Source organism: Procambarus clarkii, chromosome 89, assembly GCF_040958095.1.
Source record: "Procambarus clarkii isolate CNS0578487 chromosome 89, FALCON_Pclarkii_2.0, whole genome shotgun sequence".
Taxonomy (NCBI): domain Eukaryota; kingdom Metazoa; phylum Arthropoda; class Malacostraca; order Decapoda; family Cambaridae; genus Procambarus; species Procambarus clarkii.
The window spans coordinates 10573755-10590133 of record NC_091238.1 but is presented as its reverse complement, the minus strand read 5'-3'; the positions used below and the strand labels follow the sequence as shown (position 1 = coordinate 10590133).

Here is a 16379-nt window from a genome sequence, read left to right as displayed (position 1 = left end):
CTTCAACGCTGAAAGCAAGCTGAAGCGGCTCCGCCAGTGCCAACACCAGCACCAACACTCCGGACAACACCACCCTAACTGAAAGGGAAGTATAACGACGAAGACATAAGAAGAACCGGAAAGACCACCAGGAAACTTCATACTGCTGCCAAGACGAAGCCCGCAGGTGGGACACTAATAAGGAAGCCACCTGATCACCATAGAGACGATGATAAACTCAAGTCAAAAATACCATACGCGAAGACTCGAGGAGAAGATCGAACCAGCCACGTGATGTACTGGGCCGATCCGTTAGAAGAGGCGGAGCCGCGGAAAAACCTCCGGGTTCGGATACCGAGCATGCAGCGCCTGAAACCACGGCTGGGCCAGCCACCAAGGAGCCAAGAGGACAACTCTTCCCTGGAAAGTCTCTAAGCGAGTCAGGACCTGGAGCAACAGCTGAACCAGGGAAAAGAGGTACAGGAACCCCCACCTTGACCAGTCATGCCGAAAGGTGTCGACCTCGACGGCCTCGCAGTCGGGAAAAGGCGCCGCGACCACGCTGACGCAAAAAGGTCCACCTCAGGGCGGCCGAACATCTGGCAGAGCCAACGGAAGGAGGCAGCGTTGACCGTCCATTCCGTGGAGAGGGGAACAAAACGAGACAGGCCATCGGCCAAGACGTTGGACACACCCCGCACGTGAACTGCCAGGAGAGCCAAACCCCGAGAACTCAGCAGACGAGTCACCCGAAGCGACCAGCGCCAATGAGCCAAGGACCGCATCGAACCCCCCCGGTTCAGACAGTGAACCACCGGGGAGCAATCTGAATGGAGTCGGATCGTAGATCCTCGGGCGACTCGAATCCTCCGAAGAGCAAACCACACCGCCACGAACTCCCACACAGTGCTGTGCGCTTGACGGAAGGACGGACCCCACCGACCCTAGCCGGCCTGGTGAGCACTGGTCACAAAGCCCCAGCCGAGAGACGACGCGTCCGTGAACACATCGAACGAGGGCTTGGGTAGGTGCCACGACACTGAACCCCGAAAAGCCCGAAGAGGAAGCCGGTGACGCGGCAACTGACGCAAAGCAACCGGGGTCTGAACCCAGCGATCGCGAGAGAGGCGGAAGGGACGTCCCCGAAGGAACCAGAACAGCCGACGAAGCCAAACCCGACTCGGCGGGTAGACCAGCATCGCGAAGTTCAGGCTCCCGCACAGACCCTTGAGCAACCGCCGGGAGACCCGGGAGCCCCCCAGAAACAGGCACAAGCAGGACTGTAGTCGCAGAAGAGACTCCGGAGGAAGAGACAAGGAAGTGGTCCGAGAGACCCACACAAGGCCCAGCCAGGTCCGAACCTGGGAGGGAACCAGATGGGACTTCCTTCAGTTCACCAAGAACCCGAACCTGGCGAGCTGGTAAAGAACCAGATCCCTGGCTAACAGACATGCGGACTGACTGGGAGCCCAAACCAGCCAGTCGTCGAGGTAGGCCAACACCCGAACACTTAACAGACTTAGACGGGTCACCACGACCCACGTGAGGCGTGTGAAAACGCGAGGTGCCAGGTTCAAACCGAATGAAAGCGGTAAGCATGAGGCCCCACAACAAAACTGAGCCAGTCCCTGAACCCTGGATGAATGGGGACGTGCCAATAAGAGTCCCAGAGGTCCAGGGACACCATCCAAGCACCCGGTTCCAACAGGAGCCAAACCTGGGACAGTGTGGTCATCCGAAGGGAGGGGCAATGAACCCAGGGGTTCAGACGGGACAAGTCCAGAATGAACCGCAGGTCCACGCAATCCCGTTTTGGGACTGAGAACAGACGGGGAAACCCATTTGAGGAACGTCGTCGTTTCGACCACGCCCAAGCGAACCCACTCCAAGATGACCTGACAGAGCGCAGGGGAAGAAGCCTGCTCTGCCAGCCCCAAACCCTCCGCAGGGGGAGGAGCCACCCAACACCACCGGAGGCCGTGCGAAACAACCTGAAACGCCCACAAATCGTGGGACCAGGCATGAGCGAACAGCGCAAGCCTTCCCCCCATCGCCCCGTCAATGGGGTGAACCACGAAAGGCTCGGCGTCCCTTACGAGACCCAGAACCTCGCACAGAGCGAACACCGCACCGACCAGACAAAGGAGGGTCCAAAGAAGGCGCCAAACCCGAACCTGACACCAGTGGCCTACCACGACGAGAGGAACCCCAAGCCTTGGCATGACCCTTCCACAAAGGCCTACCACAGGACCCCCGGAGAATGAGCAAGTCCGACATAGGATGGCAAGAAGTCGAAGCAACCTGAATAAACTGCGCAACGGCTGAAGCCTCAAACAAGAAGGCAAAAATGGGACGGAAGCCTAAGAGCCAAGGCCCAAGTGGATTCCACAGAGGAGGCAAGCACTGCCTGCCGACACACGAGCCGTGAGGCATAAAACAGTGCCAACGCATCCCGCAAGATTGGCTCGAAAAGCTTCAGCATGGCAGCCGACGAGCAGGCCGCCGAGGCCAAGGCGCCAGAGCCAGGAAAAGCCCAAGCCCCTCCACATCCTCCGTGAGCCAGTCAGAAGACAGCTCCAGGAGGGAAAAGAAGCGCAAGGCTGTAACCAAAAGGCCCCAAGTGCGCAAGTCCTTCGCCACCTGCGCTGCCGAAAGGAGGGGTACCTGCACTTGAAACTGAACGACACCAACATCCCGGGAAGGGCAGGAGCAAACAAGCACTCATTAAGGTGCTCAAGGTCGCCCCCCAGGAAAACCTGAAGCACTGTCGAAGCCTCCCGCCACTCAAGCGTGCGGGAACGGCAGAAGGAGTGCCGAGCCTCCGAACCAAAGACAGGACAGCCCGCCAGCCAGGACGATTCTGGAACCTCGTAAAGGAGCCAGAAAGGGAACGAAGTCCCAAACCTGAAAGCCGAGGGATCCATTGCCGAGGCATAATCTGGGTCACGCAGGAGGTTCGCTGCAAGGGCCACCTGCACCGCAACAGGTTGGATGCGATAAGCTGAAAACCTCTGGAAAGACGGAACCGAAGCACCCGGGGGAACACAGAACCGAACCAGGGGAGGGGCAGATATCAAATCCAACTCGTACGCAGAGGGGGGGAAAAGAAAATCCCACTCCTTGCAACAGTAAGCCCTGCTCAGAGGGTACAAAAACCAAGGCGGGGTCCAGTGGGGCCCAAAGCCTCCAAGTCAGCCCCTCCCCAGCCCCAGAGTCCTCCCCAGCAGGACCCGGGGCCCAGTCCTCCCTTAAGCACCAACCTCACTAGACAAGGCGAGCGCAGCTGTAGAAGCCGGAGAGAAAGAGGCCCACTGGTCAGACCCAGAGGCTTTGGCTGGGGCAGGAGACTCGAATGCCTCCATCGCCACACCGGAAGGGGCATCCCCTGACGCTGCCCGAGTCTCAAGACCAACTAACCCCTGCCCTGACTCCGAAACCCTCAGACGTTTCGGGGCCGGAAGCAGGGGAAGGGGACCAGATCGCACAACAGGAGGGGAAGAACCAGGAGGTGCGGACTAAACCAGGGTCGAAGCGACCCCCCACCCCCAAGTCCGGGTCCCTATAACCAAAACGGGGCAGCCGAGGGGCATCCGGGTGAACAACCAACCTAGTGTGTTGCAACAAACGAAACCTAGAATGCAACGCTTGTGCAGCCTGTACCCGAAGATCATCATCCATAGACTGAGTAAATTGAGTCACTAGCAAGCAACAGTACTCACAGGACTCAGGGTCGAAAGTGTCACCGACCCAACAGGCTGCATGACGGAGGCAAGAACAGTGAGGGTCGCCCTGAGACAAGGGGACCGAACAACCCTCAAATTCGCACGAAGCGAGGGTGGACCCCGGGGTCACATTCATTGGACCCACACGTCCCCTAGGGAATTCCCTGGGTCCTGAGCGTTTACTTGAAGAGGACTCGCGCTCAGGTAAACCCAGGCAGGGTGCTGCTAACCAGCGCCAAAAACTACCAAACAAACTGTCTAAAGCTGAACCCCAGGGATGTGTACACTCATGGGGACCCAGCAGGGGGCACCACCAATTATCAGGGTGAGGCCACACACCAGTGGCAATGAGGGCAGAACCCCCACCAAAGCAAAAAGAAAAAGAAAAACAAAACCCCGCAAGAGGACAACGTACCCCAAGGAACAGAGCCGGCCGCTGTGATAGGTGACAACTAGCTGCACGGCACCCTGTGCCCCTACCAGTGCAAAAACTGCCTCTTACACTTAGGTAAACTAGGGGAGACAAAAACCCCAAGTACCCAAAGAGCAGCCGAGAAACCGAGCAGTAAAACAGACACACAGAGGCAGACCCCGAGGAACTTGTGAAAGGTGGCCCCAAGACCCAAGGGCAGTACTTACTGGGCACCTAGGGAAAGGAACCCTAGGTGCATGCAGCCCGAATACTGAGGAATAACTCCTGGCTCTCGCACCCCTGGAGAACAGCAGCCACACATAAGGAGAGCGCCACAAAAGACCGGAGCCAGAGCACACAACTGAGCCGATAGCATCAGCCTCAAGAACTGGGGTGTGGATCGCCGGCGCGTGGGTCTGGGGGGGTGCTGGTGTGACGAATGACGTCACACTAGTTTGCTCGCTTTTGATTGGGGAGTTCTATCCACTCGTTTGTCTTTTGGTTGCAATTTTCACCAGAATAGGGGTTTGTTTTGGGACGCCTACCTTTCTGGGTGTCTAACCCGGTCGATGGCAGACATAGAATGCTTCCAATCACACGGGGGTTTCTATAGGCCATTGCTCCCCTTGCCTCTCTGAGGGGGCCAGGTTCTGGCTCGTGGTCCCCGGTAGGCCCATAAGAACTCCGTACACATGACTGATGCCAAAGTCTGCCATTAGCATATCAGCCTGGTAAACTCCGGGGAGCCGTAGGGGCTCCCCCCAGAAAATGTTCCTAAAAAATTATTTTTTCTTCGTAAAATGATAAATTCCCTTCCCTGCACATATAAATGTAAAAATAAATACCAAATTCCACTTACTTTGACTGTGGGGACATGGACAAGGTGCGCTGTGACGTCATCAAGGGCTGGTCGCCCGTGCGTGACTCGCCCAGACACAGTCGCACGGGCCATTCAAGCACCGGGTGTTGCCACAAATATATTTTCAATTATTTGTTCTATGTATTTCCAATGCCGTTTTATTAGTTTTTTTTATCATATATGATGCATATTTGTGTCCTCTACAATATGTATACAGTAGAACGTTCATAATGTTCCATGGAACTGTGATACATGTGTCAGTAATGTGTCCACAATAAATGTTTATTGTTGCAATATTACTTGTTAAAAATTCACTAAAATTACAATATATACAGTTTCACACACTACACAGTAACACATTGTATTACACACTCAGTACTTCGGAAGTGAGTAATAATCAACGAAATAGTCCATGGTCCACAGCGCGACTTCGCTCTCGTTTCACCAGGTACAGATAGATTTTCGCTACCTGTTTCTTCATTCTGTGTGCTTGCAAATAACACACTCACATACACCCTTGGCATTAGTACCTGTAGGTGGTATGTAGCCAAGCTTGTAAAACATAAGCTAGTCTTGAAAAGATTACTGGAAAAGATAAATTTGTAAGGTAGTCGTGAAAAGATCGCTTTGTAAGGTCCCACACACAAAGAGATTCAACCAGCCTCAAAGAGTGTCCCTCAGTCTGAAAGTTATTCAGCCAGCCTCAAAGAGTGTCCGTCAATCAAGAAGAGATTCAGCTATTCTTGAAAATATCTATGGAAAACACCACCATGGAAGCCGCTAACACTGTTTATCTATGCTACTTGTATCAGATGCATCATCACTGAACTCAGAAAACTATTCATCTATGTATTATCTAAATAAATTGGAGTTAGCATAGGTGGCCAAGGGTGGCGCTCAGAGCTACAACTGGATATGCTCGCTGTATTCTCCTCATAGGTGCTTTATCACTTGCATCCGACCTTTGTGTTAGGTCCTTATTGCGCCTAGCTTCACCAGTATTATGACCCTTATGTTCTTCAATTTCATTTGAAGGTTTGAATTTCACCGACGGAGCGCGATCTTTCAACACAGCGTTGGACAGGTGTTTGGGAGCCAGAGGCGCGTACACCACCCATGTTGCTCACTCAGTACTAACCCAGCCAGCAGCCCTAGGGCATTCTGGGATTTTTTTTCCAAGATGGCTGCCTCTCACTGGAGGTCCTAAGAGTCCATTTCATACACAACCAATCCCGCACACATTAAGAATGGGTACTAAAAAAAATAAAAGTTTTCTCGGTTGGGGCAGTTTCCCACCAACCGAGAATACTCGGTTGGTGGGAAACTCGGCTCAGTTAAGTGGTTCAGCAGTTTGCTTGGTAGATTTTGCCGGTTAGCAGTAACCTGCCTGGGCTTCCCTTAGCGGAATACCATGACTAAGGGCCCTGGGAAACCCCACGGGGGCTCTGGGGTCCTATGGATGCAACCTCCGAGTCCCCTCTTGCTTCGTGCGAGTCAGAAGGTTGTTCTGCCCCTTGTCTCAGGGTGACAATCACCGGTTGTGCCTCCACCATGCTGACTGTAGGGTCGGCAACGCTTTCGACCTGGAATCATGCAAGTTTTGTTGCTTGTACGTACTCCAGTTCACCAAATCTACTGTTGATCATATGCGAGTGCAGGCAACTTCAGTGTTGCATGCTAGGTTCCAGTCACTGCAACGAGATAGGTTGGTTGCTTCCCTGAGACTGCTCCGCTATGGCTATAGGGACCCAGACTTAGGGGGTGTTAGTCACCTCGGCTTTGGTTCCGTCCACACCCCCTTGTCCTTCCCCTTCTGTTGTATGTTCTGGTTCTCCCTCCTTGCGTCTGACTCTGAAACGTCTGAGGGTTTTGGAGTCGGGGCAAGATTTAGTTGATGTTGAAACTCGGGCAGTTTCGGGGCAGTCCCCTTCCGGTGTGGCGGCGAAGCCATTCGAGCCTGGTCCTCCAGCCGGAGCTTCTGGGTCTGTCCAGTGGGCCTTCCATTCGTTCCTGCTTTTTCGGCGGTTCCTGCCTTTTCTTTACAGGCGTGGGGGTTTGGAGGACGGCTCAGCCCCGGGTCCTCAGGGTGAGGTTCCTGGGGTGGGAAAGTGGTTAACTTGGGGACCTTGGGCCTCGTTGGACCCCACTTGAGTTTTTGAACTCTTGGAGCGCAACCCGTTCTTGCAAATTTAATAAGTCAATATTGACTTATTAGTTGCGTGCATAGGTGACATACTAAACATAATAGTTTCCCTTGAAAAGCTTCATAGAAAACACCGACCTTACCTAACCTACTAAGTATGTTAAAATAAGCATCTTATAGCTTCGTAATTACAATTGTTACTTAACCTATTATAGGTATAGGTTAGGTAATAATTGTAATTACGAAGCAATAAGATGCTTATCTTAACATACTAAGTAGGTTAGGTAAGGTCGGTGTTTTCTATGAAGCTTTTCAAGGGAAACTATTATGTTAAGTATGTCACCTATGCACATATTTAATAAGTCAATATTGACTTATTAAATTTGCGAGAACGGGTTGTGGAGCGGGCCTTGGTGTTACAAAGAGTGGGGTTCTCTTATTTTCCCTCCTCGTATGAATTGGATTTGGCGTCTACCCCTCCCCAAGTTTGGTTCCGTGATCCCGTGGGTTCTTCAGTTCCGTCTTTTGTTATTACACTATATATATACAGGTTATATATAAAGTTCTACATGTTTTGTTCACCATAATGAACCATTAAGTTGGTATGGCTAGTCAAAACAACGAGGAGTGGCTACCACACCCCAACCAGCCAATGCTACCTCCTTTCCTCCTTCAACAACAGCTCACTAATCAACACTCCTCCTCCCACCATACTTTTTTCCTTGCATTTATTCACTATATACAGATGTTATATATAAGTATCTACTTGTTTTGTTCACCATAACTGTACAACTAAGATGGTATGGTGAGTTCAGACAATAACAGAGGTCACCACACAAAGTCAGCTGACGCTTCCCTCCCTCCCTCACTCGTTCAAAGCTAGACGCACTAACATTCCTCCTCCAACCAACCTTGTGTGTGGTGTTATTACACTATATACATACACACATTATATATATAAGAATCTACATGTTTTATTCACCATAACTGTACAACTAAGCTGGTATGGTATCCAAACAACATAGTGGCCACAAAAAAAATGCATGACAAGAGAGACAGCAGCCAGCAAATGACGCCACCTCCGTCACTAAACTGGTTCCTCCCAACATACTCCTTTTTACTGTTGTTTCACTATATACACACGTTATATATATGTAAGTATCTACATGTGTGTTCACCATATCAAACCACTAAGCTGGTATGGTGAGTGCAGACAATAACAGGTGGCCACACACAGACAATGCTACCTCCCTCAGCATTACTCCTCCCATCATACTATGCAGTGCTAATTATCACAACAATCCTGTTATTATCAGAATCCTGGTCATTTTTATCATCAGGGGTCTTCTGTAATACTACCATGGCTAAGTAATACCAGTTACATATATTTTTGCCATTTTTAGGAGATGTTGTGATCACAAGCTGATAAGCAGTGCTATTAGCACATGCTGCGTGCACCTGCCTTGGTTGCTCACTTAGTAATAAGGCTTTCACATCTAGGAATGTTGCCCACACTATTTTTTTTTAAATGGCATTTGTTTACAAGAACCCTGAGGAAGCTGATGTCAATCCTGTGTAGCCGCGGGACTTTTAAATCTTGTACGGTAATCCAACACATCAATAGCTTTGGTGCTTAATTCTGCAACAGTTACTCACTGCAGCTATTGATGTGTTGTGCAATTTTAGGGTTAATGTGAATAAATGCCATGTTATGGAATGCACAATAGAAGAACATAGACCCCACAAAATCTATAAATTTTGTGAGAAATCTTTAAAGAATTCTGATCAAGAAAGAGATCTAGGGGGGTTCTAGATAGAAAATACATCATAGATAGATAGTTCGAGATAGATCACCTGAGGACCACATACAGACCATCATGCGAGGAACCTATGCTACACTTTCTAATTTCAGAATTGCTTTTAAATACATGGATGGTAAAATACTAAAGAAATTTTTCACAACTTTGTCAGACCAAAGCTGGAATATGCAGCAATTGTATGGTGCCCATATCTTAAGAAGTACATCAACAAACTGGAAAAGATGCAAAGACATGCCACTAAGTGGCTCCCAGAACTGAAGGACAAGAGCTACAAGGAGAGGTTAGAGGCATTAAATATGCCAAAGCTAGAAGATAGAAGAAAAAGAGGCAAATATGATCACAACTTATAAAATAGTAACGGGAATCAAGAAAATTGATAGGGAAGAATTCCCGAGACCTGGAACTTCAAGAATAAAAGGTCATAGATTTTAACTAACAAAACTAACTAAACAAAACTGCTGAAGAAATATAAGAAAATTTACTTTCACAATCAGAGTGGTAGATGGTTGGAACAAGTTAGGTGAGAAGGTGGTGGAGGCCAACATCGTCAGTAGTTTCAAAGCATTATATGACAAAGAGTACTGGGAAGATGGGACACCACGAGTGTAGCTCATAACTACACTTAGGTAATAATTACATTTAGGTAATTATATACACACATAAAAGCTACGAGGAGAGGTTAGAGGCATTAAATATTGTCATTAAATTGTCAGGGGTCCCGCTGGTACAGTCAGGTTTGTTCTCGATACTCAATTGAGAATTCCGGGTTCAAATCCCGGGTGGGTCAGAAGCAGTAAGTAGGTACTCAGGAGCTAGTCAGATTTTTGTGGGGTTGCATCCTGTGCAGGGTCCAGATGCAGATTTGACCCTGGAAGGGGGGGGGGGGATCTTGATAAAAGCCTAACGTGTATAAATACACTCTGGCTTCCTGTCCCCAATTATATGCCAAAACTAAAAGATAGAAGAAAAGAGGCGATATGATCACTACATACAAAATAGTAATGGGAACTTATAAAATTGGTAAAGAAGAATTCCTGGAACTTCAAGAACAAGAAGTCATAGATTTAAACTAACTAAACAAGGCTGCTGAAGAAATATAAGAAAATTCACTTTCGTAAACAGAGTGGTAGACAGTTGGAACAAGTTAAGTGAGAAGGTAATGAAGGCCAAAACTGTCAGTAGTTTCAAAGCATTATATGACAGAGTACTGGGAGAATGGGACACCACAAGGATAGCTCTCATCCTATAACTACACTTAGGCAATTACATAGGGAAGACTGGGAACACAATATAGTAGATGGGCACATGTGAGCATGGGGACCCAGTAAGGTCAGAGGAGTTAGAAAAAATACAGCATTGAATGTAATGAAATGCCATTTTCTGGGTGAGACCCAGAGGCTCCCTGGAGCTATCCAGGCTGATATAGATATATTAGACTTTGGCATCAGTCATGTGAATGGAGTTCTTAGGCCTACCGGAGACCACCAGCCAGAACCTGATCCTCTCAGAGAGGCACGAGGAGCAATGGATGCCAGGACGACTCCGGAACCTCATAACATCTGAGGGTTTCTGAGTCGGGGCGGGATTTAGTTGGCGAGGAGACTCGGCCTCTTTTTTTTTCTCAGGAAGCATGTCATGGGTTTTTCAGACCTGCATGCTTTAATGGTGGGAGACTACTACCGTTCTGCAGTTCTACCTAATTGGCGATTTTAAACGCTTCAATGTGTGCCTTTTTGCCCCCGTGCTTCTTCGGTATGTTGGACTTCAGCAGCTGCACGTGTAGGTCCCTGCTCTTTCAGCTTCACTGGCGGATTCCTTGCCCCACTCCTTTTGGATGACCACTTTGTCCCAGGTCTGACTCCTCTTGGAGCTGGGCTCTTTGATGGTGTCTCTGGACCTCCAGGACGCATATTGGCCCATCCCGATTCATCCGGGGTTCAGGGACTGGCTTGGTTTCATCATGGGGCGATGTGCTTACCGCTTTAATTGCCCTCTGTTTGGCTTAAATCTGGCACCTCGCGTTTTCACGTATCTTATCAGGGTCGTGGTGGCCCGTCTGCTTCTGCTAGGGGTTTGGGTTCTGGCCTACCTCAACGACTGGCTGGTGTGGGCTCCCAGCCGGTCTGCTTGTTTGGTCGCCAGAGATTTGGTTCTTTTCCCGTTCACCGGTTTCAAAGTTCCTGGTGAACTGGAGGAGGTTCCATCTGGTTTCGTTCCAGATTTGAACCTGGCTGGGCCTTGTGTGCGACTCTCGGACCGCTTCCATGTCTCTCCCTCCTGCGGCGTTGCTGGGATCGCAGTCCCACCTTCAACCATTTCTGGTGGGGTTCCAGGTCACTCGTCGGTTGCTCAAGCAGTTGTGCAGGAGTTTGAACTTCGCAGTGCTGGTTTACCCGCTGGGTCAGGTATGGCTTTGGCGCCTGTTCTGGTTCCTTCAGAGCCATCCCTTCTGCCTCTTATATCCGCTGGGTTTGCCCCATGGGGGCCTTGCGTTGGCTGCTTCATTGCCAGCTTCCTCTTCAGGTTTTTCGGGGTTCAGTGCATTGGCGCCTCCTTGAGCCCTCGCTCGATGTGTTCATGGATGCCTCATCTATCAGCTGGGGTTTTGTGACCAGTGCTCACCAGGCCAGCCAGGGGTTATGAGGTCTGTCCTTATGTCGGGCTCACAGCACGGTGCGGGAGTTAGCGGCGGTTTGGCTTTCGCTGTGGAGGGTTCGGGGTCGCTCGGGGTTTTACACTCCGGCTCCATTGTCTGAACCACTGGGGTTCTCTTTGGTCCTTCACTCTTTGGAGCTCATCGCTTCGTGTGACTTGTCTACTGTTTCTCATTGTTTATCTCTGTGCGGATCATATCCGAGGAGTGTCCAACATCCTGGCGGATGGCCTGTCACGATTCATTCCCCTGTTCGCAGAATGGATGGTCAACGTCGACTCCTTCAGTTGGCCATACCTGACATACAGGATCCCGGAGGTGAACCTTTTCCCTTCGGCATGGTCCCGGCGTCTCCTGATATATGTGGCACCCTTCCCTGACTGCAGAGCTGTTGCGGTGGATGCTCTTCAGCAGAACTGGTCAAGGTGGGGTTCTCTGTACCTCTTTTTCCTGGGACCAGCTGTTGCTTTGGCTTCTGGCTCAGTTGGAGTCTTTTTGGGAGAGAGTCGTCCTTGTAGCCCCGTGGTCGTCCTTGTAGCCCTGCAAGCAGTGCCTGGTTTCAGGAGCTGCTTGCTCGGTGTCTGAACCCGGGGCATTTTCTACTGCTCCGCCTCTTCCTGCAGATCTGGTCAGTCCTGTATGAGGCTGGTTCAATTTTCTCCTTTGCTCTTCACATCTGGTCTTTATGACACAGGTGTATCACCACTTGTATGGTGATCGGGTGGCTTCTCTCATGGTGTCCCACCTGCAGTCCTTGTGTTGGCAACAGTATGAAGTGTCTTGGCAGTCTTTTCACTATTTCCTCTCTCTTCTTAGGTTGACTTCCATTTCTGTTCTGGTTGCCTTGTCCTTTCTTTCTTGGCTCTTTCAGGATCGTCATCTTATGCCGAATACTGTCACCTCGCATCGTGCGGCCAGCTATAGTTTGGGGTAGATGTCACTTCCGCCCCGTTCTGTAAGCTTCCCTATGCTTTGTTTCACCTCTGGCCTGCTCATGTGCTGCCCGAGCCATCCTGGTCCTTGGACAGGGTGCTCTCTTTTCTCTCTACTCCTCGGTTTGTGGTGGCCCCTTCAGTTCGAGATTGCTTCCAGAAGGCTCTGTTTCTGTTGGCATTGGTTTCCAGGGGTCGGGTTGGTGAGCTTCATGCTCTCCTCTGGTGCAGAGGTTTTTGCTTGTATGGTCCTTGTGGTTGTTTTGTTTGGTTGCAGCCATCTACTTTTCTGGCAAATAATGAGATGGCGGGCTTTCGGAGGGATCCGTTGGTTATTGATGCTTGGTTGGTCAGGGGTGCATCACATGTTGTGTTCGGTTGCAGCTTTGTGCCTTTGGGTTGACCCGATTTCCCTCATTTCCTGTCCCAAGGCTCGGGTCTCTGTGGTCATCCACAGGGTTATTAAGTCTAGCTAGCCTGCAGTGTACCCTCATGATTATGACGTTCATAAGTATGCTGCTTTTACTGTCATGTTTGGCAACATGTCCTGGGCTGACATTCAGGCATGGGGGTTTTGGAGTTCGAACAGGGTCCTGGCCACCCATTATTTGGTAAATGTTCCTGGTCCCAGTCATTCATGTGTAGCTTTGGGTGCAGGTTGCAACCAGTTGTCTCATCTTCAAGTTGATCCACGCAGTGAGGTCGCCTCCTGGGTAAGACCTTTTTACTAATCTTTGGTTATATAGCTCCCGGGAGCCAAAGGGGATTCCCACAGAAAACCAGCATTGAATGTAATGAAATCCCATTTTCTGGGCAAGCCCCAGAGGCTCACTGGCATCCTCCCTCCCTCCAGTCGGTGGTTTCGTTTTTGATGCTCAGCCTCTGAACTGAGGTGTGTGGAGTCAGTGCATGGGTCCAGGGCTACTCCCCCCCTCCCGGGGAGGGGAGAGCTGCATGGACAAGCGGTGCGTACAAGGGGTGCAGACAAGCGGCGTGGACAAGCAGCACAGTCAAGGGGCACGGACAAGCGACATGGTCAAGGGGCGCAGATAAGCAGCACGGTGGTGGTGAATGACAATTGCTTATTTACTGTTTTCCTTTTGCTATTCTTTTGGGGAGTTTTATTTCTCTGTTCTGTCTTGGGTTTTTGCATTTTCTATCATGTGGGGTTTGTTTTGAGATGCCTACCTTTCTGGGCACCTAACCTCAATCAATGGCAGACAAGGAATAACCCCCCAAATACAAGGGGGTCTCCGTACGCCATTGCTCCCTCTGCCTCTCTGAGGGGGGCCAGGTTCTGGCTCTGGTCCCCGGTAGGCAGAACGCCATTGACTGGAGCCCCAGACTAGTGCATATCAGTCCTATAGTTCCAGGGAGCCTCCAGGGGCTCACCCAGAAAATGGCATTTCATGACATTTCAATGCTGGTTTTTTGTGCATTGTCAGATGTCTTGAAAAAAGATATTGCTTTCTTGCCAATATACTGAGATTGTTTGGGTTGACAGCCTGCCAAAGCCAAATAATAAGAGGTGACAGCATTCGGCATGAGATGCCAATCAAGAAATAACCATGACGAAAAGAAGAGAAAAGAATGAACTTAATCATAAAACAGGTGGACAAGTGACAAATAATGGTAAACGGAGCACCAGGCACTTCATACTGGTGCTGTGAAGAGAGACACAGGAGTGACACACACAAACCATACAAATGGTGATAGACATTTGTCAGATACTCCATATGCATAGAGCAGGTAATAAGTTTAAACCAGTTAAGTACATCACTGGACTAGAAGAGGTGGAGCTGTGGAAAAACACCTGAGTTCAGACACCAGGTTAGAAGCACCTGAAATCAATGTGGGTTGGCCACCAAGGAGCCAGAAAGATAACCCTCCCTGAGTACAACTTCAGACTGGACAACACCTGGAACAACAGATCCGGAGGAACAGGGGAACACGGGTAAATGCACCACCACCTCAACCAGTCCAGTCAAAAGGCATCCACTGGGAGCACTTCACAATTGGAGAACAGAGCCACATAGGACGGAAGGCTATGGATCCATGAAGACACAAAGAAATCCACCTTTGGGAGACCAAACACCTCAAAGAACCAACAGAATGGATCACAATCAATGGAGTGAAGTTGGAGTTTGAGTGAAGCAATATCACTGAACCTGGAGGAAGCTGAATCCTCCTCAGGGCATGCCAGTCACAGATTCATACACCATGCTGTGCCCAAAGGAACGTACCCAACCACTGACCTGGGCAGCCTTGTGAGCACTGGTCACAAAGCCTCAACCCAGAGACGATGCATCTGTAAACACATTGAGCAATGGGGAAGGAAGGTGCCATGGAACTGAACCCCAAATGGGAAGTTCGTGAAGGAAGAGCTGATGAAGGGCGGGTGGGTTCTGGACACGCCAGTCCTGGGAACAATGGAAGGGATGGAACCAGAAAAACTAATACAATGCTCAAAGCCAAACCCTGCCCAGGGAAAAAATAATACAGGCAAAGTTCAGGCTCCTGGAACACCACTGGACAAGCTGGCAAGGCATGCATCCTGCAAGTCAGATAATGTTAATATTGCAGCTCTGTCTTCAACTTTGAGAGTGACAAAGGAGTTTTGCCTAAGGCAGATTATATAATTTAAATTTCTAGAATTTTTTTTAAATGTTCCAATTCTAGAACAAGTACCAGACTAAAAAACCAATCCTTGGGCTAATGCAGGTCCATCAACTAATCAAAAATCAAGTTTCAAAGGTCTATCAACTATTGGTAGTGACATGGCAGGACTGCCTACCAGAAAACATTAATATCAAAGTTACAAGTTAATTTTTACTTTACAGTGTTCTGTACAGAATTTGTATGCAAGTCAATTTATTTAAATATTATTGTCTATGAAATCATTGGTATTGTAAACAGATTTCATCTTATTAAAGATGAAAAGCATCATGAAGAGTATGTTAGGTTAGATGAGGACAAACATCTACTGAGGAGACAGAAGGTATTATGATCAGCAATGTTACTATTTTTGCTTTCCAACTTGAGGTCAAAGCACATTTCCGCTGAGCCCTAGAGGGTACCAAGATGTCTGCTATCACCTGTTCAATGGTGTTAGGAATGGAGGAAATAATTTCATATGTAGTGGTTAAAACAGAGGCCGACATTATCTCTACTCTATTTCTCAACTGATACAGACCATTAAGGATTCTAAGATACCCACTTGAGTACCATCTTTCAAAAATCACGTGCTTAGATCATTGGATACAATATTTGTGATTTCATGAGTCACGTGACAAAAGAAAAATTTTATCACCCTAATGAATACAGTATTTGTATTAATTATGTATTCTCTAAAGAGAAGGTTGGAGCTGCTATTGCAGTACAATTCAGTCTTAAAGGCAGAGGAATGTTTACCAGGTTGAAGGCTTTTTTAAATCTTATTTAACCATGGTATTTTTGCCAGTGAAATATGAGCTCGTGCTGCATAAATTATCACTTTGCAGCCTTAAGGGATCCCAAATTCGAGCTGTTTTGATTTCAGCATGATGGCAACTTCTCAGCTGACAGTTCTGACAGCTGCCCTGGCTATGAAGTGGCGGAGGGTGTTGCCAGCAGGGATGGATCTGTCTCTGCCATCCTTCTTTCTCAAAGCACAGTGAGAATGCGACAAAATTGAGGGCCCTAATGTCTTCACGAATATTACCAGCCAGGCATTCGTTGGCAAATCTGGTGAGTTCATTCATGAGGCATTAGACATCATCAAGAATGGAGTTAACCCTGTGTTTTATGCCTTTATTTTGTCAAACCTCCAGTAGTCCCAGGTAGGAAAGACATGACTGTTTTTTATATGTCTAACCATTGG

The 16379-nt window shown here is 49.0% G+C and overlaps 1 protein-coding gene across 32 annotated transcripts in view; it reads left to right on the top strand.

Moving 5' to 3' along the window:
- Positions 1-16379, top strand: part of Cadps (calcium-dependent secretion activator 1) — a 537366-nt gene that overhangs the window by 439019 nt on the left and 81968 nt on the right. Inside the window, exon 32 of one of the 32 annotated variants that reach the window (XR_011225795.1) lies at positions 16059-16246. The exons of the other annotated variants lie outside the window; for them this stretch is intronic. The gene's annotated coding sequence lies outside the window, so the exon portion shown is untranslated. The remainder of the gene's footprint in view (positions 1-16058; positions 16247-16379) is intronic. 32 annotated transcript variants of the gene reach the window in all.